Genomic DNA, 24,860 nt, shown 5'->3' with positions numbered 1-24,860 from the left:
AATATTTGTTATGGATTTGTGCAGTATTTAATACTTGTAACAAAACAATCACTTTTCATTTATTGTAAAAACCAAATGAAAAGAAGCAATAGAAGAACATTACCTGTAATGACCTCAAGACTCATTTTGATCTATTCATGAATAGAGCGAACATACCTTCCTACAGACACTCCGACGAACAAGTTAGTTATCACTTCAAAATAATCTTGGGAAAAAAAAGAGTAACATTTTAGAGTAAACAAAAAGATGAAATTATAACAACACATGATGTTATAAGCCTAAAAGAGTGACATTGACCTTTATGGAAAATGTCATACCCCAAAATTTGCCCGTTAATATTACAAGGCATTTTTCAAGGCACTCCAACTTATTTTTCAAGGCATTGATCTTAAAGGAACCAAGACCCAGCATACAGGTGGCCAAATCCAGAAAAGGGCCTAAACTGGCTTGCTCGCTAGGCGAGCAAATCCTTCGCCTAGCGAACCCTTCGCTACGCCACTCGCCTAGCGAAGCTTGCGAATACCAGAAAATTCTGGGCTTCATCCTGAGCCCATCAGGTCACAAAAATTATTATAAATAGCAGAGCTTCATTCAGAAAAAGGGGAGAGAGGCAGACAGACAAAAACCTTAGCAAGGAAACCCTAACAGAAGCAACACAGCAAACCCTGGAGGCTAACCCAGAGAATTCAGAGTAACCCTCAAGGAAACCCTGAAGGAAACTCATCTGCACCAAGGTTACCCCCGCCCAACTCAATCCGGCGCCAACCCTAAGAGTGACTTGCCAATTCAAGGTTGCAATTCAATTGCAAACAGGTTTGCATTACTATTACCGCTTTATGTTCTTAATTTACATGTGATATCATAATCGAATTCATAAATATATTTGAGGTTTTGCCTGTGGATTTAAATAGGCCTGAATATCTGGAATGTTTACCCATATAATTTCTGTAATGGATGCCATATGGTTTGAAGCTTGCTGAAATCGTACCGTTCTAAAATTCAAAACCCGCAGCCTTTCGCTAGCACATCGCTAAGCGAACATGTAGCGAGTGTTCGCCAAGCCCTCGCTAGGCGAGGCAGCAGCGAGCATGACAGTCGCTGATTTTTCCGTTCTGGTTTTTGCTTATCTGACATGTTTTATTATAGCTATGCATTGTTTACCTGACACTATTTCTGTTATGATGCCTTTTGTTTGGTGCAACTCTCGATTGCACCCTGATTTGGTGTTCTGACCTGTTTGCTGAATTTTGTAAGGGTTCACATATTACGGAAAAAGTAGCTCGCTAGGTATTCCACTTTATTTGTGGGATACCCTTGTGGAAATTCATCCTGATTACTTAATTGATTTTAATGTGGAGATTCATCCTAACTACCTAATTGATTATAAAATATTGCCTTTGAATATGTGATCTTGGACCTCTCTTTATTGCCTTACGGTATTACGGTATTACGGTCATGTCCCGCGAATGTGGGGATACACTTAGCAAAGACCCTTCGATTAAACCATCATGTCCCTATAAGATGAATCATAGTCCCTCGGATGTTGCCTACGAATATATGATTTTTATCCCTCGATGACCCGTCGTTGTAGCCTACGGTTAAATGATGATTGTCCCTTCGAATGCTAAAGTATCCTCACAAATGTTGCCTTCAATGACCAATCGATGACCCTACGATGTCCCTTACATCCAAAGGATAAAACTACTTACTTCTTAATAGTAAGGACAGTTTTACCCTCATAAGGATAGGAAATGCCCATAAAGACCTCGAGTAGGTATAACTCTTAAATGCTGAATCACAATTTAAAAATACTTTTCACGTTTCATATTTTGCAAAACATCTATTAAAAAATCACCACTTGGTATACATTCGTACTAGAATCATTGCCAAGTTATATTTTTCTAAACAGCTTTCAAAGATTAAACGAGATAAATACTTTGTATACATTCGTACAAGAATCATTACAAAGTTAAACTCTCTTCTCAAGACCTTTTCTAAGCAATTCACAAACACTTTTTCAGCCAAGAAAAATATAAGTGATCAAGCAATTAAGAGCCCATGGATAACCATGGATACAAAGGGTGCTAACACCTTCCCTTTGTATAATGTACCTCCCGAACCCAAAATCTAATTGAGGTATTTCCTGTTCTTTTCCGCCTTTCCTTATTGGATAAAAGAAAAGTCGGTGGCGACTCTTGCTAACCGCGACATTTGCTTTCCAAAGCAAAAACACACCCAAAGTCAGTTCACCGTATGACAGAAAGTCTTTGAAAAAAGAAAAAGAACAACATACAGTTAGAAAGTCCTACCAAACCAAACATAGTATTTCTAGTTACCTTTGGATGATACCAACAAGTTAAAGTGACTTACTTTCTCTGAATGCATTATCTACAAACTTGTTTCTTCAAAAGTATCCATAACATAACTCACCGGAGAAATTACCATATCATCTTTAGATTGAACTACCTCAATATTCAAAAAATATAGGAGTTTACCAAGGTCTTTCGTTTGAAATATATTCGATATATGTTATTCTCAAAATAATCATTAGCTAGTGATGTTGGTTTGCTCACACTCTTGGGGTTGAGAACCTTCCTAAGTTTGAACACGACCTCCAAAGATGTACCAATTGTATGCCCTGCAGCATCAACACCTTCATTTGTAACCCCAACGACACGCTCTCCCTATCAAATATGACCAAAAGAAATAGTGAAATCAAAACACAATACAACCCTTACCAGTATAATATAAGAAAGAAAATGCGAGAAACTGCTAAATAATTGTTTTGGATTTGTGCAGTATTTACTACTTGTAACAAAACAATCACTTTGCATTTTTTGTAAAAACCAAATGAAAAGAAGCAATAGAAGAACATAACCTGTAATGACCTCAAGACTCATTTTGATCTATTCATGACAAGAGCGTACACATCTTCCTACAAACACTCCTACGAACGAGTTGGTTATCACTTCAAAATAATCTTGGAAAATAAAAAGAGTAACATTTTAGAGTAAATAAAAAGACGAAATTATAACAACACATGATGTTATAAGCATAAAAGAGTGACATTGACCTTTATGGAAGGTCTTTGAAAAAGAAAAAAGAACAACATACAGTTAGAAAGTCCTACCAATATTTGTTATGGATTTGTGCAGTATTTACTACTTGTAACAAAACAATCACTTTGCATTTATTGTAAAAACCAAATGAAAAGAAGCAATAGAAGAACATTACCTGTAATGACCTCAAGACTCATTTTGATCTATTCATGACAAGAGCGTACATACCTTCCTACAGACACTCCGACGAACAAGTTAGTTATCACTTCAAAATAATCTTGGAAAATAAAAAGAGTAACATTTTAGAGTAAACAAAAAGTTGAAATTATAACAACACATGATGTTATAAGCATAAAAGAGTGACATTGACCTTTATGGAAGGTCTTTGAAAAAGGAAAAAGAAAAACATACAGTTAGAAAGTCTTACCAATATTTGTTATGGATTTGTGCAGTATTTAATACTTGTAACAAAACAATCACTTTGCATTTATTGTAAAAACCAAATGAAAAGAAGCAATAGAAGAACATTACCTGTAATGACCTCAAGACTCATTTTGATCTATTCATGACAAGAGCGAACATACCTTCCTACAGACACTCCGACGAACAAGTTAGTTATCACTTCAAAATAATCTTGGGAAATAAAAAGAGTAACATTTTAGAGTAAACAAAAAGATGAAATTATAACAACACATGATGGTACAAGCATAAAAGAGTGACATTGACCTTTATGGAAAGTCTTTGAAAAAAGAAAAAGAACAACATACAGTTAGAAAGTCCTACCAAACCAAACATAGTATTTCTAGTTACCTTTGGATGATATCAACAAGTTAAAGTGACTTACTTTCTCTGAATGCATTATCTACAAACTTGTTTCTTCAAAAGTATCCATAACATAATTCACCGGAGAAATTACCATATCATCTTTAGATTGGACTACCTCAATATCCAAAAAATATAGGAGTTTACCAAGGTCTTTCGTCTGAAATTTATTCGATATATGTTATTCTTAAAATAATCATTAGCTAGTGATGTTGGTTTGATCACACTCTTGGGGTTGAGAACCTTCCTAAGTTTGAAGACGACCTCCAAAGATGTACCAATTGTATGCCCTGCAGCATCAACACCTTCATTTGTAACCCCAACGGCACGCTCTCCCTATCAAATATGACCAAAAGAAATAGTGAAATCAAAACACAATACAACCCTTACCAGTATAATATAAAAAAGAAAATGCGAGAAACTGCTAAATACTTGTTTTGGATTTGTGCAGTATTTACTACTTGTAACAAAACAATTACTTTGCATTTTTTGTAAAAACCAAATGAAAAGAAGCAATAGAAGAACATAACCTGTAATGACCTCAAGACTCATTTTGATCTATTCACGACAAGAGCGTACACACCTTCCTACAAACACTCCTACGAACGAGTTGGTTATCACTTCAAAATAATCTTTGAAAATAAAAAGAGTAACATTTTAGAGTAAACAAAAAGACGAAATTATAACAACACATGATGTTATAAGCATAAAAGAGTGACATTGACCTTTATGGAAGGTCTTTGAAAAAGGAAAAAGAATAACATACAGTTAGAAAGTCCTACCAATATTTGTTATGGATTTGTGCAGTATTTACTACTTGTAACAAAACAATCACTTTGAATTTATTGTAAAAACCAAATTAAAAGAAGCAATAGAAGAATATTACCTGTAATGACCTCAAGGCTCATTTTGATCTATTCATGACAAGAGCGTACATACCTTCCTACAGACACTCCGACGAAAAAGTTAGTTATCACTTCAAAATAATCTTGGGAAATAAAAAGAGTAATATTTTAGAGTAAACAAAAAGACGAAATTATAACAACGCATGATGTTATAAGCATAAAAGAGTGACATTGACCTTTATGGGAAGACTTTGAAAAAGGAAAAAGAACAACATACAGTTAGAAAGTCCTACCAAACCAAACATAGTATTTCTAGTTACCTTTGGATGATACCAACAAGTTAAAGTGACTTACTTTCTATGAATGCATTATCTACAAACTTGTTTCTTCAAAAGTTTCCATAGCTATAGATATAGAAGTTTACCAAGGTCTTTCGTCTGAAGTTTATTCGATAGAGGTTATTCTCAAAATAATCTTTAGGTAGTGATGTTGGTTTGATCACACTCTTGGGGTTGAGAAACTTCCTAAGTTTGAACACGACCTCCAAAGATGTAAGGTGTTGTATGCCCTGCAGCATCAACACCTTCATTTGTAACCTCAACGGCTGACTCTCCCTATCAAATATAACCAAAAGAAATAGTGAAATCAAAACACAATACAACCCTTACCAGTATAATATAAAAAATAAAATGCGAGAAACTGCTCAATATTTGTTATAAATTTGTGCAGTATTTACTACTTGTAACAAAACAACCACTTTGCATTTTTTGTAAAAACCAAAAGAAAAGAAGCAATAGAAGAACATAACCTTTAATGACCTCAAGACTCATTTTGATCTATTTATGACAAGAGCGTACATACCTTCCTACACACACTCCGACGAACAAGTTAGTTATCACTTCAAAATAATCATGGAAAATAAAAAGAGTAACATTTTAGAGTAAACAAAAAGACGAAATTATAACAACACATGATGTTATAAGCATAAAAGAGTGACATTGACCTTTATGGAAGGTCTTTGAAAAAGGAAAAGAAACATCATACAGTTAGAAAGTCCTACCAATATTTGTTATGGACTTGTGCAGTATTTACTACTTGTAACAAAACAATCACTTTACATTTATTGTAAAAACCAAATGAAAAGAAGCAATAGAAGAACATTACCTGTAATGACCTCAAGACTCTTTTTGATCTATTCATGACAAGAGCGTACATACCTTCATACAGACACTCCGACGAACAAGTTAGTTATCACTTCAAAATAATCTTGGGAAATAAAAAGAGTAACATTTTAGAGAAAACAAAAAGACGAAATTATAACAACAGAGGATGTTATAAGAATAAAAGAGTGACATTGACCTTTATGGGAAGACTTTGAAAAAGGAAAAAGAACAACATACAGTTAGAAAGTCCTACCAAACCAAACATAGTATTTCTAGTTACCTTTGGATGATACTAACAAGTTAAAGAAACTTACTTTCTATGAATGCATTATCTACAAACTAGTTTCCTCAAAAGTATCCATATCATATTTCCCCGGAGAAATTCCCATATCATCTTTAGATTGGACTACCTCAATACCTAAAAGATATAGGAGTTTACCAAGGTCTTTCGTCAGAATTTTTTTCGATAGATGTAATTCTCAAAATAATCTTTAGCTTGTGATGTTGGTTTGATCACACGTTTGGGGTTGAGAACCTTCCTAAGTTTGAACACGACCTACAAAGATGTACCAATTGTATGCCCTGCAGCAACAACACATTCATTTGTAACCTCAACGGCTGGCTCACCCTATCAAATATGACCAAAGAAAACAGTGAAATCAAAACACAATACAACCCTTACCAGTATAATATAAAAAAGAAAATGCGAGAAACTGATCAATATTTGTTATGGATTTGTGCAGTATTTACTACTTGTAATAAAACAACCACTTGACATTTTTTGTAAAAACCAAATGAAAAGAAGCAATAGAAGAACATAACCTGTAATGACCTCAAGACTCGTTTTTATCTATTCATGACAAGAGCGTACATACCTTCCTACAAACACTCCGACGAACAAGTTAGTTATCACTTCAAAATAATCTTGGAAAATAAAAAGAGTAACATTTTAGAGTAAACAAAAAGACGAAATTATAACAACACATGATGTTATAAGCATAAAAGAGTGACATTGACCTTTATGGGAAGTCTTTGAAAAAGGAAAAAGAAAAACATACAGTTAGAAAGTCCTACCAATATTTGTTATGGATTTTTACAGTATTTACTACTTGTAACAAAACAATCACTTTGATTTATTGTAAAAACCAAATGAAAAGAAGCAATAGAAGAACATTGCCTGTAATGACCTCAAGGCTCATTTTGATCTATTCATGACAAGAGCGTACATACCTTCCTACAAACACTCCGACGAACAAGTTAGTTATCACTTCAAAATAATCTTGGGAAATAAAAAGAGTAACATTTTAGAATAAACAAAAAGACGAAATTATAACAACACATGATGTTATAAGCATAAAAGAGTGACATTGACCTTTATGGGAAGTCTTTGAAAAAGATAAAAAACAACATACAGTTAGAAAGTCCTACCAAACCAAACATAGTATTTCTAATTACCTTTGGATGATACCAACAAGTTAAGGTGACTTACTTTCTATGAATGCATTATCTACGAGAATTCATCCATTTCTATTGAATTTATGTGAAAATTTTGAAAAAAAAATCAATAACACAAAAAAATACATACTTGCATAATTTTAAAAAATCATAAAAAGTAATTAAGTTTGACAAATTTACTATTTTAGTTAAAATACAATATAGTTATTTCAGCAATGTGTAGGGGTGCCAGCACATGTGTAGGGGTGTAGGGTGCACCTCATGCCAAATAAAATTCTCAAATTATTGACTCCGTTAATATAGTATGTTTTCTAATGTAGGTAATCCCCATGTGTAGGGGTGTTGGCCCATTGTCCTTTTGCAAGTGCCTCAACAAACATTGGATAAATGACCTTCTTTTGCAGAAGCAAAATTCTATTTAAAAAAGGATGCAAATAAGTCAATTGAACCAAACTTAAGAGTAGTGAATTTCCTAGAGGCAATGCTACAATCAAAAGAACTTCAAACTTGGTGTAAAATAAACTCTATCAAAACCTAGGCAAGCATATGCTGCAGAAGGAAAGATACTATATACATCTCTGCTGCAGAGAACCAATGTTGACATGGCCAAGTGAATATGGAAGCAATAATAATACATAGAAAGAATTTGAATTCAATCTAGTTAAAAACATTCTTCTATAGAACCAGAAAATGATCACTAATCTATTTTTGAGAGCAGAACAATCCCTTTAGACATCTTACATCACTATTGCCTTATTTCCGGTTCTTCGGAAGTTGGTTGTATGGAGTTAACAGCAGTAGGTTCGACGTGCCTCTCAATATCCGCGTTCCTTTCTGATGTATGTGGCGGCTCGTCGAGAGGTTGGCTCATGGTGAATGTAACGGGTCTCACATGTTTTGTTTCGGACGAGTTTTTCAACGGCAGACGGCATACTGGACAGGTAGATTGTTTCCTCAGCCATATATCAATGCAACAAAGATGAAAAGTGTGGCCGCATTTCGGCATGATTCACAATATTTCTCTTTCTTTGTAGTCCGCCAAACATATTACACACCTGTAGAAGCAAACTCGGTTATTTATCTATTCACTGGTTCCTTTTTTCATTAACTTATTAATCTATCACGGACCTGTCTAGATAAACAACTTATTTAAGCACTTATAACATCGTCGCTTATCATATAAAATAATTCTGAAGAGTGTTTATATCAATAGATAAGCTCCTATAAATCGATTCAACTAGGCCCTTAATCTATCATGTATCTGATACAACAACAACCAAGTCTTACCCCGTATCTGATGTTAACGAAAATATGAGGAACTTATTCTGTATGAGTTAGAATTAATAAAAAGGACTTAACTGTGTATCTTCAATGGAACTGAAAGCCTCTTGATTGAACTTCAAAGTGGGGATTGCTTCAAGCAGAACTGGTTCAGGATCAGGGTCATTAACATGATGTTCTGGCTATCAGTAAACAGTGAAAAATCAAAAACTAAATCACCAAAACCTGCTAAGTTACAAAATTACTTAAACCAGAAAACAGCTTATTTGCAGCTTAAAACCACAATCTCTTAATATTCTATGTAAATAGAATGCAGCATTTGCATCAGACTCGGAAATTAAAAAACAACAAACAATTGCAGATTTCCTTATTCAACATACACTTCAAGTATTGGATCAGATTCATAATCTAGAAGTCCTCATAACCAAATAAAACTGAGATTATAGTATTGAAAAAAGATTAATTAAAAAAACAGAACAAAGAGTCCAAAAACAACTTATAACATATATAAAAACAATTTAAATTTATTTTATCTTTTATTATAAAAATAGCTTATGCGAGCTTATTCATAAGTGCTTATTTTGATAAGCACTTGTGCTATAAGCTGCAAATAAGCTTTTTATCCTAACAGACCCTAAGTCATTTGGGAACAAAAGCACTTAAGGTCAAGATGGAAACAGTAAACAAGTAGGGAAGATTACTAAAATTAAATTCAATAAAACTTAAAACGTCACACTTGAAACACATCAATCCAAGGTTGTCAAACTCAGATCTCGGTATACGAGAGATTTCTCCGTAGACTAATACAAAAGTAAAAAATGTTTAAAACATCTGCCATAATATGCAAACACAATGTAACAAATCAATAGCATGTGCATAGTAAATGTTCAACATCTATCTTAGATTCTGTAATAAAGCAGACAAAAGATTACAAACTCGGCATTATAGAATCACTTTTTTTAAGGTATATGAGGGCAAGATGTTGACTCTATTATTTTAATATTCACCAAACTCTTCCAAGTTATCCTCCTACAAAATCCACAAAACATTATCAATGTAAGCATTGAAAAGTAAATAGCTCACTACAAGAAAGCCAACAAAAAGTCCTTAAGACGAGTGAAAAAATGTTCAATTCAAAAAAAGGCTTCACATTTTTAGAAAAATTGTACATATTAATTCAAAAAATGAAATAAATGAATGAACCTGAATAATATGTTGAGCACAAACAAATCAAACCAAATCAAAAGAGGCAAACAGAAGATAGCAATCAAATAATATGGATTCAAAATAATGTTGGTAAATAAAACAAAACCATCAAATAGTTCATCAATCTATAACAAATAAAGATAGCAATGAGTTAACACGCACTTGGTCAAACATCCTTATCCCCAAAGCAACTTTAGTACAGTGATGACATGTCACAGTAAAGTGAGCAAATCATGAAACCTTGGTAGGACTAACCACTCTCTGTCAAGAAAAATCTAATACGGTTTGGTGTTGGGACTCCAGAATTACATTTCAAAATGAAAACAATACCACTGACACCAGTATAATAAAAGAAAGTGTCAGAAATAGCTCAAAATAAACTGCAGAACTCAACCACTCACTGGATTCAGAAAGTAGCATTTCGCCATAATATTTGTGCAGTATTTATAACAAAACAATCACCTTGTGTGTATATATAGTAAAAACAAAATGAAAAGAGGCAAACAGAATAACATTACCTATAAGGAACTCAAGACTGATTTTAATCTATTCATGACACGTGCATAGCAAGGTTGTGGTACCTGCCCTGCAAAGACTCTGACAATATAGTAAGACTTGTGACATGAACATACACTAAGAGTAACATTTTAGAGTGACACTAACCTTTATGGAAAGTCTGTGAAAAAGGAAAAAGAACAACATACTAAATATCTTTCTATTTCAAGTTACTTTGTATGAATGCATTGTATAGGACTTAAACTGCAACCTGATTATCGTATGTAAGAAATGAGTGGGACAAATAATTTGATTGTTAGATCACACAGTAAATGCAAAAACACAGATACATTACCTGAAGAAGGAATTTCATCCTACTCATCATGACACAAACATAGATTCAAAATAACATTAAAATCAATTTGAAATGAATAAAATGTTGTTAGTTACTATCTAAATGATATCAAGATTGCGATTTTCCTCGTTTTTTCAGCATCGATGGCTTCTTGGGTGTTGTTAATGAGACGAAACAGTTCTAACCGCATCTCACCAAGCTCAATAATTTCATTCATTAACGGTAAGCGTGTTTTCTGCAGTGGTGAGGGAGTATGATGAGGTGACGATAGTGTGATCATGTGAGGAATCTCATCATCTAAGAACTCTATCTTTTGTTTCTTAATAAGCATTAAAATAGATGAAGAATAACTCACAATTTCCATTGTTTGCGTCATCTTCGATTAACCGAATCACTAGGGTTGAGGTAGGACTCCACACTTCAAACTCAACCTGACCCAGGAACCAGTTGTCACCCAACATTTTCACCCTTTGCCCATTTCCAATGTTCCAGCAGGCCCTCGAGTCAATGACACTCATCCACTCGTAGTTGGGTTGAAGAACGGATGGTGCTTCCAATAGGGTAGACCGCAGGCTGCTCCTGTTCTTGAACACTCTAGCAGCTTGTTGAGCATGATCAAAGGCGTCCCTGCATCACTTTCTAAATCTCATGGAACCGATCACAGCAAACCAAACTTCCTACCATTTCCTTTCTGTTTAATCATACTCATGAACATAGCATGACACGGCAAATGTGTGGTACCTGCAAAAACTCCGACGGTCAAGTTATGAATTCAAAATAATATTGTAAATAAAAGAACATAGTATCTTAGATATTCTCCCACAGATCATGACAAGTTTACAATTGCATATTCAAATATTGAGAAAGATTATCCATAAAACCATAACAAGGGTATATTAAGTCAACCGTGCAATTTTTCTTATAGATTGCAGAAGGAGATGGATAATTTTAAATGAACTGAAGCAATGTTGTATCGAGTAAAGCTGAGACAATGACAAATCCCTGCAACCACATTTGAAGGAAAACCACTTCAAAAAATTAGTACAAATCAGAAAATATGCAGGATAACTTTTTACCTACATATTGTAACCATATTGAAGTAATAATAAAAAGATTTTGGTAGTCATAGTTGGAAATTACTGGGATCTGAAAGGAATTATAAACAATATGCAATTTTTCAAGTTGATGTACATCAATATCTATTAAAGACACAGTTACACATATGGATAACAATGACCAGAACAAGGCACTGGAAATTTCATATTATGGATTTCAAACTTTTCTTTACGTACTAATTAATAAATTAACCTATACAATACGGACATGGGACATGACAGTGACACGTCAACACCAGTAATAATTTGAAAAAATTAATCAATTGAACGTGGATGTGTCAGTGTCAGGAACCAACACGTGCCTGACATTGGACACACCTTTGATCGGAGGTGTAGGTACTACAAATCAATTAACAAATTTATGTGATATAATCTAAAGAAATGCATGAAACTCTATATGAGAAATAGCTGGGATGCAGACCGAATTATACTTCCAAATCAAAGGTTCCCTACATCACTTTCTATTCTCATGGAACCGGTCACCAATTACTATAAATTCAGGAAAAATTAACTGAACAAGTGAACTAAGGCAGCCAAATTTAATATGGAAGAAATATTGAATTTAGACAAAGAATAAGTTCATTTAATCATTGCATAGTTCAAAAAAGACCTGAATAATATCTGAAAAAATGTTCAAGTCAAGAAAAGCCTTCACGATTTTATAAAACTTGTACATTAATAAATGAAATCAACGAATGAACCTGAATAATTTGTTGAGCACAAACAAATCAAACCAAATTAAAAGAGGCAAACAGAAGAACATTACCTCTAAGGACCTCAAGACTGACATGGTCATAGCAAAGGTGTGGTACCTACAAAGTATCGGACGATCAAGTTAGTTATGGATTCAAAATAATCTTTAGCTAGTGATGTTGGTTTGATCACACTCTTGGGGTTGAGAACCTTCCTAAGTTTGAACACGACCTCCAAAGATGTACCAATTGTATGCCATGCAGCATCAACACCTTCATTTGTAACCTGAACGGCTGACTCACCCTATCAAATATGACCAAAAGAAACAGTGAAATCAAAACACAATACAACCCTTACCAGTATAATATAAAAAAGAAAATGCGAGAAACTGCTCAATATTTATTATGGATTTGTGCAGTATTTACTACTTGTAACAAAACAATCACTTTGCATTTATTGTAAAAACCAAATGAAAAGAAGCAATAGAAGAACATTACCTGTAATGACCTCAAGACTCATTTTGATCTATTCATGACAAGAGCGTACATACCTTCCTACAAACACTCCGACGAACAAGTTAGTTATCACTTCAAAATAATCTTGGAAAATAAAAAGAGTAACATTTTAGAGTAAACAAAAAGACGAAATTATAACAACACATGATGTTATAAGCATAAAAGACTGACATTAACCTTTATGGGAAGTCTTTGAAAAAGGAAAAAGAATAACATACAGTTAGAAAGTCCTACCGAACCAAACATAGTATTTCTAGTTATCTTTAGATGATACCAACAAATTTACTTACTATGAATGCATTTTCTATATTAATTATAGTTTTTTTTTTTACAAATTTAGTTTACGAGACAACTTGCAAAGTAGAATTCATAAAAAAATTTGTTACGTTATAAACATTTTTGTGCAATCTCTTAATGAAAAGCTTTATTATACATGCACTTTTTATCATAACAAATAGAGACAACAGGATTCAAAATCCATAATTTAGTGGACATAGGTAGATAGCACAAAGAAATCACGTAGACGAAAACAAATTCTCTGATTTTGTGAACAAATATTTGTAGTATTATAGTAATACAAATTACAAAAGAGAAGTAGTTAAAAGCAACAAAAATTCATATGATGAGCCTCATCATATTTTAAGAAAAAACTACACACATGCATTGTTTTAAATCTTGCAAAGGAAGAAAAAAAATAGTAATTGTAAATTCAAAATAATATTAGTAAAAAAAAAGAACATACTACCTTAGATATCGTCCAATAAATCATGACAACTTCACAATTTCATAGTCAAATTGTTGAAATATGAGATTGAGGGACATTTGAATATACAGTATGTCTGAATAAGATTACGAAGATTGTATTATACGGTATATTATATTAATTACATAAGGAATATGCAATGGTATATTCTATTATATTCTAGATAGGTTAAGAAATATTCAATGGAATATTCTCTATACAAATATTAACACTCCCCCTCAAATTTGAACATATAAGTTAAATGCACTAAGCTTACCACATATATAATTAGTTTTAGGATCTCGTAGGGATTTTGTAAACACATGTCAATTGATCATTAGAGTTGACAAAACTTGTGACAATGTCGTTTGATTCTATCTTCTCTCTGACAATGTTTGGTCCTCTCATGAAACCTGGATTCGAAACAATACGTAATGGAACTTAGTTATCACAAATAAGTGTCATGGTCTTATTTTTTCAAATTGAAGTTCTTTGAGTTGTTGATTCAACCAAACGACCTCACATGTTACTAGTGTCATAACCTTATATTCTACCTCAGCACTTGATCTTGCAACTACATTCTGTTTCTTACTTTTATAGGATATTAGGTTTCCTTCAACAAATAAACAATGCTCAGAGATAAATCGTCTAACAATGGGTGAGTTTTCCCAATCAACGTTAGGATATCCAACTATCTGAGTATGTCCTTTATTTTCATAAATGAGACATTTTCCTAGAGAACCTTTAATGTATCTCAGAATCCAAAAAATAGCGTTCATGTGTTCTTAGAAAGGAGAATTTAAGAACTACTTCACCACACTAACAGAAAAAGAAATGTTAGGACGTGTGACTGTGAGATAATTTAACTTTTCAACTAATATCCTATACATCCTTAATTCATATAGAAGCTCCCCCTGATTAGGTAGAATTTTAACACTTGGATCCATAAGAGTATTAACTGGATTAGCATTCTACAAACTTGTTTCTTCAAAAGTATCCATAGCATATTTTCCCGGAGAAATTACCATATCATTTTTAGATTTGACTACCTCAATACCCAAAAAATATAGGAGTTTACCAAGGTCTTTCGTCTGAAATTTATTCATAGATGTTATTTCAACTGGAATATTCCCTTTGATGTATCTCAGAATCCAAAAAATAGCGTTCATGTGTTCTTAGAAAGGAGAATTTAAGAACTAGTTTACCACACTAACTGGAAAAGAAATGTTGGGACGTGTGACTGTGAGATAATTTAACTTTCCGACTAATATCCTATATATCTTTAAGTCATATAGAAGCTCCTCCTAATTTGGTAGAATTTTAACACTTGGATCCATAAGAGTATTAACTGGTTTAGCATTCTACAAACTTGTTTCTTCAAAAGTATCCATAGCATATTTTCCCAGAGAAATTACCATATCATCTTTAGATTTGACTACCTCAATACCCAAAAAATATAGGAGTTTACCAAGGTCTTTCGTCTGAAATTTATTCGATAGATGTTATTTCAATTGGAATATTCCCTATTGATGACAAAAAATTATGAAAATGTCATCTACATACAAAGCAAGAGTAATTCACTATTGGGATGAGTGATGATAAAAAAAACCAGAATGGTCGACTTCACTACGGACTATACCAAACTGTTATATTACAGTACTGAATCTATCAAACCAAACTCTTGGAGATTGCTTAACACCATAAAGACACATGTGTAGCCTACAAACCATAGTCGATGACTCCCTTTGAGCAACAAACCCATGTGGTTGGTGCATATAACCTACAAACCATAGTCGAGGACTCCCAGGTACCATTGTTTGGAGAGAACACATCTCGTCAATCATTGATTACCTCCACTCAGGGGTGAGATAATGCTTCACTTGGAGTGTTAATAATAGAAATAGAAGACAAAGAAGACATACAAGTATAACGTAAAGAAGACATTAATATAATGTGGAGAGGGATTTCGTGTTTGATGTATACCTTTTCACAGGGCAATTGGAAAATCTAGCTCAGGCTGCAGGATCAGATCTGTTGGTGGGACAACCTTAATGAAGAGTCTGCAATGACCTCGGGAACAAGTATGAGAGATTTTGAGTGATGACGGTGATATGTTTGTAGTGGTCGAGAAGTAGGAGGGTCAACCGAAGTGATATTTAGTGGATCAGGCTCCTTGGACTGATTGAGAATAATGATAGCCTAGACATTAATAACATTCAGAAGAGGTGTGGGAGTAATTTCTTGAAAGGGTTCCATAGTTACGTGATTGGACTCGAAAAAAGAAACAATCTCGAACAAGGTAACAACGGTTGATATGAGTTATCATTGTAGAGTAGGAGAATAGAAACGATAACCTTTTTGTGATTGATGATAACCAAGTAAGACACACTTAAGTAATCGAGTTGATAAATCATCAAGTCCAGGAAAGAGCGATATATTCGCAAGTGCACAAATCGCGTCAGAGTAATATAAAAGAATATCGATCCCACAGAGACCAAATCGTCAATCTATCGATTACTATCGTTACGATGTTTATCTAAGGCGATATAAAAGAGATATTGATGTTGCAAAATAACGGTAAATAATAAATGCAATGCAGATAAAGACAGGTTTGAATGTATATCACGTCGGATAAACGATGTTTCGATTGTCTAGATAGGACTACTTATGAGACAATATTTTCTACTCTTGAAAAGAATCCATTTAACGGGAACTGTGGTTTTCGCGTATTCAAAACCGAGTTTACCCTTAAATTAAGGCCTTTTATTGTCACTTTTAAAAGGTGCGCAGAACGCTAAAGTAGTAAACTTATTTTTAAGAAATAAGACTCGTAAACTTAGTTAAAAAGTTATTTTGATTTGGAAAGTTTTACCGGAGGAGTTTCCTGATTTTAAATCTATCAACGCGTCTGAAAACAGTTTCAAAAATCGTTTTTTCTTAAAGTGATAAATATTGCTAGTTAACTAAGTCAGGGTGCTTTCGCACTACTTGAATAGTTAAAACTAACCAAATTTGTTTCAGAAAACTCAAGTTAAAAATCAAAACAACCTTTAAAGTATTTTTAGAGATTCAATATGTGAAACATCTCTTTAACCGCAATCCTTACATTCTAACCTTTAAAAGATTTAGTCAGACATGGTAATACCAACAAACAAAACAATATTGATCATGATGGAAAGTTGTTTTAGAATGTAAGGCGTAAAGAACGAGTAAAACATGGATAGAAATTAAATAAAGTAAAACGTGGACAGAAATTAAATAGAGTAAAGCGTAGACATAAACTAAATAAAGTAAAGCGTAGACATAAATTAAATAAAGTAAAGCGTGGACAGAAATTAAATAAAGTAAAGCATAGACAGAAATTTAATAAACTAAAGCGAGACAGAAATTAAATAAAGTAAAACAAGACAAGTAAAATAAATAAAAGGGATAAAATAAAAAGTGACTTAACTCAATCTCACTAAAATGAGATAACCCTCAGATGTGACGGATTACCTCCTGGTTGAGGGCTGATGAGTCATGACTTTTCCTATAGCGGCCGTCATGTACAACGCCATGTGTACAATATTTGCCGAAAACCCTCATTTTTGGTGTTTTTGCTTCGTTTCTTCTAAAAGGATCCCAAAAGAGCTAAATATCTGAAAACAACATAAAAAAGAGCATAATACAAACAAAATGATAATAAAGTCCTAATAAACATGTGAAATCCGAGTCAAAAATACGGTGTGATTCAGTGTGATCAAATTCTCCCACACTTAAACCTTTGTTTGTCCTCAAGCAAAACTCTTTATAGTTTATGCAAAAAAAACAGTATCAACTAAAGTTAATTCAAGGCAAAAAGACTTATGGTGGGGTAATGCGATCGTAGGCTTCTTTTCGTTTTCTTCAAGTCTTTTTCATTCAGGTGCAATCACATTAAGTCTGTTATCCGTACATACTCATAGTAAAGTGACCGGTTAGTGATTATGATCTTAAGCATGAGGCTCTGGTACATAAGTTGGTGTAACCCCTTTATTTAACACAATTTGTAGTTGTGGGGGATTGGATCGTAATCCACCCTACCAAGTTCAACACCAGATACCTCTGAACCAACCAACAATGGGCATATTCTTGTATATATATATATATATATATATATATATATATATATATATATATATATATATATATATATATATATATATATATATATATATATATATATATATATATATATATATATATATATATATATATATATATATATATATATATATATATATATATTTCTTCTGCATGTTTCGCATATGTCTTTAGTTTACTGGGTTAAATGACCGTGTGAGAGTCACATAGCCCGAATTTTCATATGACTTGAGAACAAAGCAGGAAATTTTTTTGTGATCATTCACTTATTTTCATCGGTCCCCTACGTAGAGCAAACTTAAGCCGGAGTTGACTGCAAGGATAAACTACTTAAGGACTTATTTGGAACAAAAATTGGGGCCACAACATATAGGGTATCGGGATCGACTCTTATAATCATGAAGCCTACGGTGTTAAAACAATACCGATTTTTAGAAAAAGTTTTCCCAAGTCTTTTACATCCCGTCATAAACCTATCTTATAGCCTGAATATTCAAGATGCACTGTTTTCTTTGCTCACAATTTTTTTTTGGTAAGGTTAAAGAAATTGGAGAAATACGGATACACTACACAGATGACTCGTCAAACACATGTTATTTTATTGAAAGGAAAAGCAAACAACTAAAAACGCACAAAACATACTAAAAATAAAGAAAAGCAATAAAAAACGATAAAAATCTCCTCCCAGACTTAAACCGAACATTGTCCCCAATGTTTCGATATGAGATAGGGTAGGAGTAACCTGGAAGAGAGAGAAAGAGAACCATGGGTGATCACCGGTATCGTCACCGTCACGAGCATTTACTTTAACAAATATTGTAGACTCGAAGACACGAGGAGGAATTGGGTGAAGGGGGAATAAGGAAACAACAAAATTAAGTGAGGGATATTGTTGTTAAGGACAGACGAGGGCATGAGGTATATAAGGTAACATGCCATATTAGCATAATATCCCCCAGAACCAGAATGGAACATTACCATAGAGAAGTAGGGTCCAAGCGGTTTCTACAAATCAATCCACATTACCCCACCATACTTAGGCCTTCTTTTCGTTTTCTTCAAGTCCTTTTCATTTAGGTGCAATCACATTAAGCCCGTTATCCGTACATACTCATAGTAAAGTGATCGGTTAGTGATTCTGATCTTAAGCATGGGGCTCTGGTACATAAGTTGGTGTAACCCCCCTTTATTTAACCCAATTTGCAGTTGTGGGGGATTGGATCGTAATCCACCCTACCAAGTATGTATATATATATATATATATATATATATATATATATATATATATATATATATATATATTTCTTCTGCATGTTTCGCATATGTCTTTAGTTTACTGGGTTAAATGACCGTGTGAGAGTCACATAGCCCGAATTTTCATATGACTTGAGAATAAAGCAGGAATTTTTTTTTGTGATCATTCACTTATTTTCATCGGTCCCCTACGTAGAGCATGCTTAAGTCGGAGCTGACTGCAAGGATAAACTACTTAAGGACTTATTTGGAACAAAAATTGGGGCCACAACATATAGGGTATCGGGATCGACTCTTATAATCATAAAGCCTACGGTGTTAAAACAATACCGATTTTTAGAAAAAGTTTTCCCAAGTCTTTTACATCCCGTCATAAACCTATCTTATAGCCTGAATATTCAAGATGCACTGTTTTCTTTGCTCACAATTTTTTTTGGTAAGGTTAAAGAAATTGGAGAAATACGGATACACTACACAGATGACTCGTCAAACACATGTTACTTTATTGAAAGGAAAAGCAAACAACTAAAAACGCACAAAACATACTAAAAATAAAGAAAAGCAATAAAAAACGATAAAAATCTCCTCCCACACTTAAACCGAACATTGTCCCCAATGTTTCGATATGAGATAGGGTAGGAGTAACCTGGAAGAGAGAGAAAGAGAACCATGGGTGATCACCGGTATCGTCACCGTCACGAGCATTTACTTTAACAAATATTGTAGACTCGAAGAAACGAGGAGGAATTGGGTGAAGGGGGAATAAGGAAACAACAAAATTAAGTGAGGGATATTGTTCTTAAGGACAGACGAGGGCATGAGGTATATAAGGTAACATGCCGTATTAGCATAATATCCCCCAGAACCAGAATGGAACATTACCATAGAGAAGTAGGGTCCAAGCGGTTTCTACAAATCAATCCACATTACCCCACCATACTTAGGCCTTCTTTTCGTTTTCTTCAAGTCCTTTTCATTTAGGTGCAATCACATTAAGCCTGTTATCCGTACATACTCATAGTAAAGTGACCGGTTAGTGATTCTGATCTTAAGCATGGGGCTCTGGTACATAAGTTGGTGTAACCCCTTTATTTAACCCAATTTGCAGTTGTGGGGGATTGGATCGTAATCCACCCTACCAAGTATGTATATAAATATATATATATATATATATATTTCTTCTGCATGTTTCGCATATGTCTTTAGTTTACTGGGTTAAATGACCGTGTGAGAGTCACATAGCCCGAATTTTCATATGACTTGAGAACAAAGCAGGAATTTTTTTTGTGAACATTCACTTATTATCATCGGTCCCCTACGTAGGGCATGCTTAAGCCGGAGCTGACTGCAAGGATAAACTACTTAAGGACTTATTTAGAACAAAAATTGGGGCCACAACATATAGGGTATCGGGATCGACTCTTATAATCATGAAGCCTACGGTGTTAAAACAATACCGATTTTTAGAAAAAGTTTTCCCAAGTCTTTTACATCCCGTCATAAACCTATCTTATAGCCTGAATATTCAAGATGCACTGTTTTCTTTGCTCACAATTTTTTTTTGGTAAGGTTAAAGAAATTGGAGAAATACGGATACACTACACAGATGACTCGTCAAACACATGTTATTTTATTGAAAGGAAAAGCAAACAACTAAAAACGCACAAAACATACTAAAAATAAAGAAAAGCAATAAAAAACGATAAAAATCTCCTCCCACACTTAAACCGAACATTGTCCCCAATGTTTCGATATGAGATAGGGTAGGAGTAACCTGGAAGAGAGAGAAAGAGAACCATGGGTGATCACCGGTATCGTCACCGTCACGAGCATTTACTTTAACAAATATTGTAGACTCGAAGACACGAGGAGGAATTGGGTGAAGGGGGAATAAGGAAACAACAAAATTAAGTGAGGGATATTGTTGTTAAGGACAGACGAGGGCATGAGGTATATAAGGTAACATGCCATATTAGCATAATATCCCCCAGAACCAGAATGGAACATTACCATAGAGAAGTAGGGTCCAAGCGGTTTCTACAAATCAATCCACATTACCCCACCATACTTAGGCCTTCTTTTCGTTTTCTTCAAGTCCTTTTCATTTAGGTGCAATCACATTAAGCCCGTTATCCGTACATACTCATAGTAAAGTGATCGGTTAGTGATTCTGATCTTAAGCATGGGGCTCTGGTACATAAGTTGGTGTAACCCCCCTTTATTTAACCCAATTTGCAGTTGTGGGGGATTGGATCGTAATCCACCCTACCAAGTATGTATATATATATATATATATATATATATATATATATATATATATATATATATATATATATATATATATATATATATATATATATATATATATATATATTTCTTCTGCATGTTTCGCATATGTCTTTAGTTTACTGGGTTAAATGACCGTGTGAGAGTCACATAGCCCGAATTTTCATATGACTTGAGAATAAAGCAGGAATTTTTTTTTGTGATCATTCACTTATTTTCATCGGTCCCCTACGTAGAGCATGCTTAAGTCGGAGCTGACTGCAAGGATAAACTACTTAAGGACTTATTTGGAACAAAAATTGGGGCCACAACATATAGGGTATCGGGATCGACTCTTATAATCATAAAGCCTACGGTGTTAAAACAATACCGATTTTTAGAAAAAGTTTTCCCAAGTCTTTTACATCCCGTCATAAACCTATCTTATAGCCTGAATATTCAAGATGCACTGTTTTCTTTGCTCACAATTTTTTTTTGGTAAGGTTAAAGAAATTGGAGAAATACGGATACACTACACAGATGACTCGTCAAACACATGTTACTTTATTGAAAGGAAAAGCAAACAACTAAAAACGCACAAAACATACTAAAAATAAAGAAAAGCAATAAAAAACGATAAAAATCTCCTCCCACACTTAAACCGAACATTGTCCCCAATGTTTCGATATGAGATAGGGTAGGAGTAACCTGGAAGAGAGAGAAAGAGAACCATGGGTGATCACCGGTATCGTCACCGTCACGAGCATTTACTTTAACAAATATTGTAGACTCGAAGAAACGAGGAGGAATTGGGTGAAGGGGGAATAAGGAAACAACAAAATTAAGTGAGGGATATTGTTCTTAAGGACAGACGAGGGCATGAGGTATATAAGGTAACATGCCGTATTAGCATAATATCCCCCAGAACCAGAATGGAACATTACCATAGAGAAGTAGGGTCCAAGCGGTTTCTACAAATCAATCCACATTACCCCACCATACTTAGGCCTTCTTTTCGTTTTCTTCAAGTCCTTTTCATTTAGGTGCAATCACATTAAGCCTGTTATCCGTACATACTCATAGTAAAGTGACCGGTTAGTGATTCTGATCTTAAGCATGGGGCTCTGGTACATAAGTTGGTGTAACCCCTTTATTTAACCCAATTTGCAGTTGTGGGGGATTGGATCGTAATCCACCCTACCAAGTATGTATATAAATATATATATATATATATATATATATTTCTTCTGCATGTTTCGCATATGTCTTTAGTTTACTGGGTTAAATGACCGTGTGAGAGTCACATAGCCCGAATTTTCATATGACTTGAGAACAAAGCAGGAATTTTTTTTGTGAACATTCACTTATTATCATCGGTCCCCTACGTAGAGCATGCTTAAGCCGGAGCTGACTGCAAGGATAAACTACTTAAGGACTTATTTAGAACAAAAATTGGGGCCACAACATATAGGGTATCGGGATCGACTCTTATAATCATGAAGCCTACGGTGTTAAGACAATACTGATTTTTAGAAAAAGTTTTCCCAAGTCTTTTACATCCCGTCATAAACCTATCTTATAGCCTGAATATTCAAGATGCACTGTTTTCTTTGCTCACAAATTTTTTTTGGTAAGGTTAAAGAAATTGAAGAAATACGGATACACTACACAGATGACTCGTCAAACACATGTTATTTTATTGAAAGGAAAAGCAAACAACTAAAAACGCACAAAACATACTAAAAATCTAGAAAAGCAATAAAAAACGATAAAAATCTCCTCCCACACTTAAACCGAACATTGTCCCCAATGTTTCGATATGAGATAGGGTAGGAGTAACCTGGAAGAGAGAGAAAGAGAACCATGGGTGATCACCGGTATCGTCACCGTCACGAGCATTTACTTTAACAAATATTGTAGACTCGAAGACACGAGGAGGAATTGGGTGAAGGGGGAATAAGGAAACAACAAAATTAAGTGAGGGATATTGTTGTTAAGGACAGACGAGGGCATGAGGTATATAAGGTAACATGCCATATTAGCATAATATCCCCCAGAACCAGAAAGGAACATTACCATAGAGAAGTAGGGTCCAAGCGGTTTCTACAAATCAATCCACATTACCCCACCATACTTAGGCCTTCTTTTCGTTTTCTTCAAGTCCTTTTCATTTAGGTGCAATCACATTAAGCCCGTTATCCGTACATACTCATAGTAAAGTGATCGGTTAGTGATTCTGATCTTAAGCATGTGGCTCTGGTACATAAGTTGGTGTAACCCCCCTTTATTTAACCCAATTTGCAGTTGTGGGGGATTGGATCGTAATCCACCCTACCAAGTATGTATATATATATATATATATATATATATATATATATATATATATATATATAATATATATATATATATATATATATATATATATGTATATATATATATATATATATTTCTTCTGCATGTTTCGCATATGTCTTTAGTTTACTGGGTTAAATGACCGTGTGAGAGTCACATAGCCCGAATTTTCATATGACTTGAGAATAAAGCAGGAATTTTTTTTTGTGATCATTCACTTATTTTCATCGGTCTCCTACGTAGAGCATGCTTAAGCCGGAGCTGACTGCAAGGATAAACTACTTAAGGACTTATTTGGAACAAAAATTGGGGCCACAACATATAGGGTATCGGGATCGACTCTTATAATCATAAAGCCTACGGTGTTAAAACAATACCGATTTTTAGAAAAAGTTTTCCCAAGTCTTTTACATCCCGTCATAAACCTATCTTATAGCCTGAATATTCATGTTGCACTGTTTTCTTTGCTCACAATTTTTTTTTGGTAAGGTTAAAGAAATTGGAGAAATACGGATACACTACACAGATGACTCGTCAAACACATGTTATTTTATTGAAAGGAAAAGCAAACAACTAAAAACGCACAAAACATACTAAAAATAAAGAAAAGCAATAAAAAACGATAAAAATCTCCTCCCACACTTAAACCGAACATTGTCCCCAATGTTTCGATATGAGATAAGGTAGGAGTAACCTGGAAGAGAGAGAAAGAGAACCATGGGTGATCACCGGTATCGGTACCGTCACGAGCATTTACTTTAACAAATATTGTAGACTCGAAGACACGAGGAGGAATTGGGTGAAGGGGGAATAAGGAAACAACAAAATTAAGTGAGGAATGTTGTTGTTAAGGATAGACGAGGGCATGAGGTATATAAGGTAACATGCCATATTAGCATAATATCCCCCAGAACCAGAATGGAACATTACCATAGAGAAGTAGGGTCCAAGCGGTTTCTACAAATCAATCCATATTACCCCACCATACTTAGGCCTTCTTTTCGTTTTATTCAAGTCCTTTTCATTCAGGTGTAATCACATTAAGCTCGTTATCCGTACATACTCATAGTAAAGTGACCGGTTAGTGATTCTGATCTTAAGCATGGGGCTCTGGTACATAA

The 24,860-nt window shown here is 34.2% G+C and overlaps 1 long non-coding RNA gene across 3 annotated transcripts in view; it reads right to left on the bottom strand.

Annotated features, from left to right (window-relative positions):
* The window catches only part of LOC127097664 (uncharacterized), a 131,316-nt gene that overhangs the window by 81,921 nt on the left and 24,535 nt on the right, over positions 1–24,860 (bottom strand). For 2 of the 3 annotated variants that reach the window (XR_007793131.1, XR_007793129.1), the window contains exon 3: positions 2,592–2,653. This is a non-coding gene — a long non-coding RNA (uncharacterized LOC127097664). Of the gene's footprint in view, positions 1–2,591; positions 2,654–5,309; positions 5,341–24,860 lie in introns of all 3 variants that reach the window. The other variant, XR_007793130.1, reaches the window with a different exon arrangement.

The sequence above is a fragment of the Lathyrus oleraceus genome, chromosome 6, assembly GCF_024323335.1.
Source record: "Lathyrus oleraceus cultivar Zhongwan6 chromosome 6, CAAS_Psat_ZW6_1.0, whole genome shotgun sequence".
Classification (NCBI taxonomy): Eukaryota; Viridiplantae; Streptophyta; class Magnoliopsida; order Fabales; family Fabaceae; genus Lathyrus; species Lathyrus oleraceus.
This window is presented reverse-complemented; position numbering and strand designations above follow the sequence as displayed.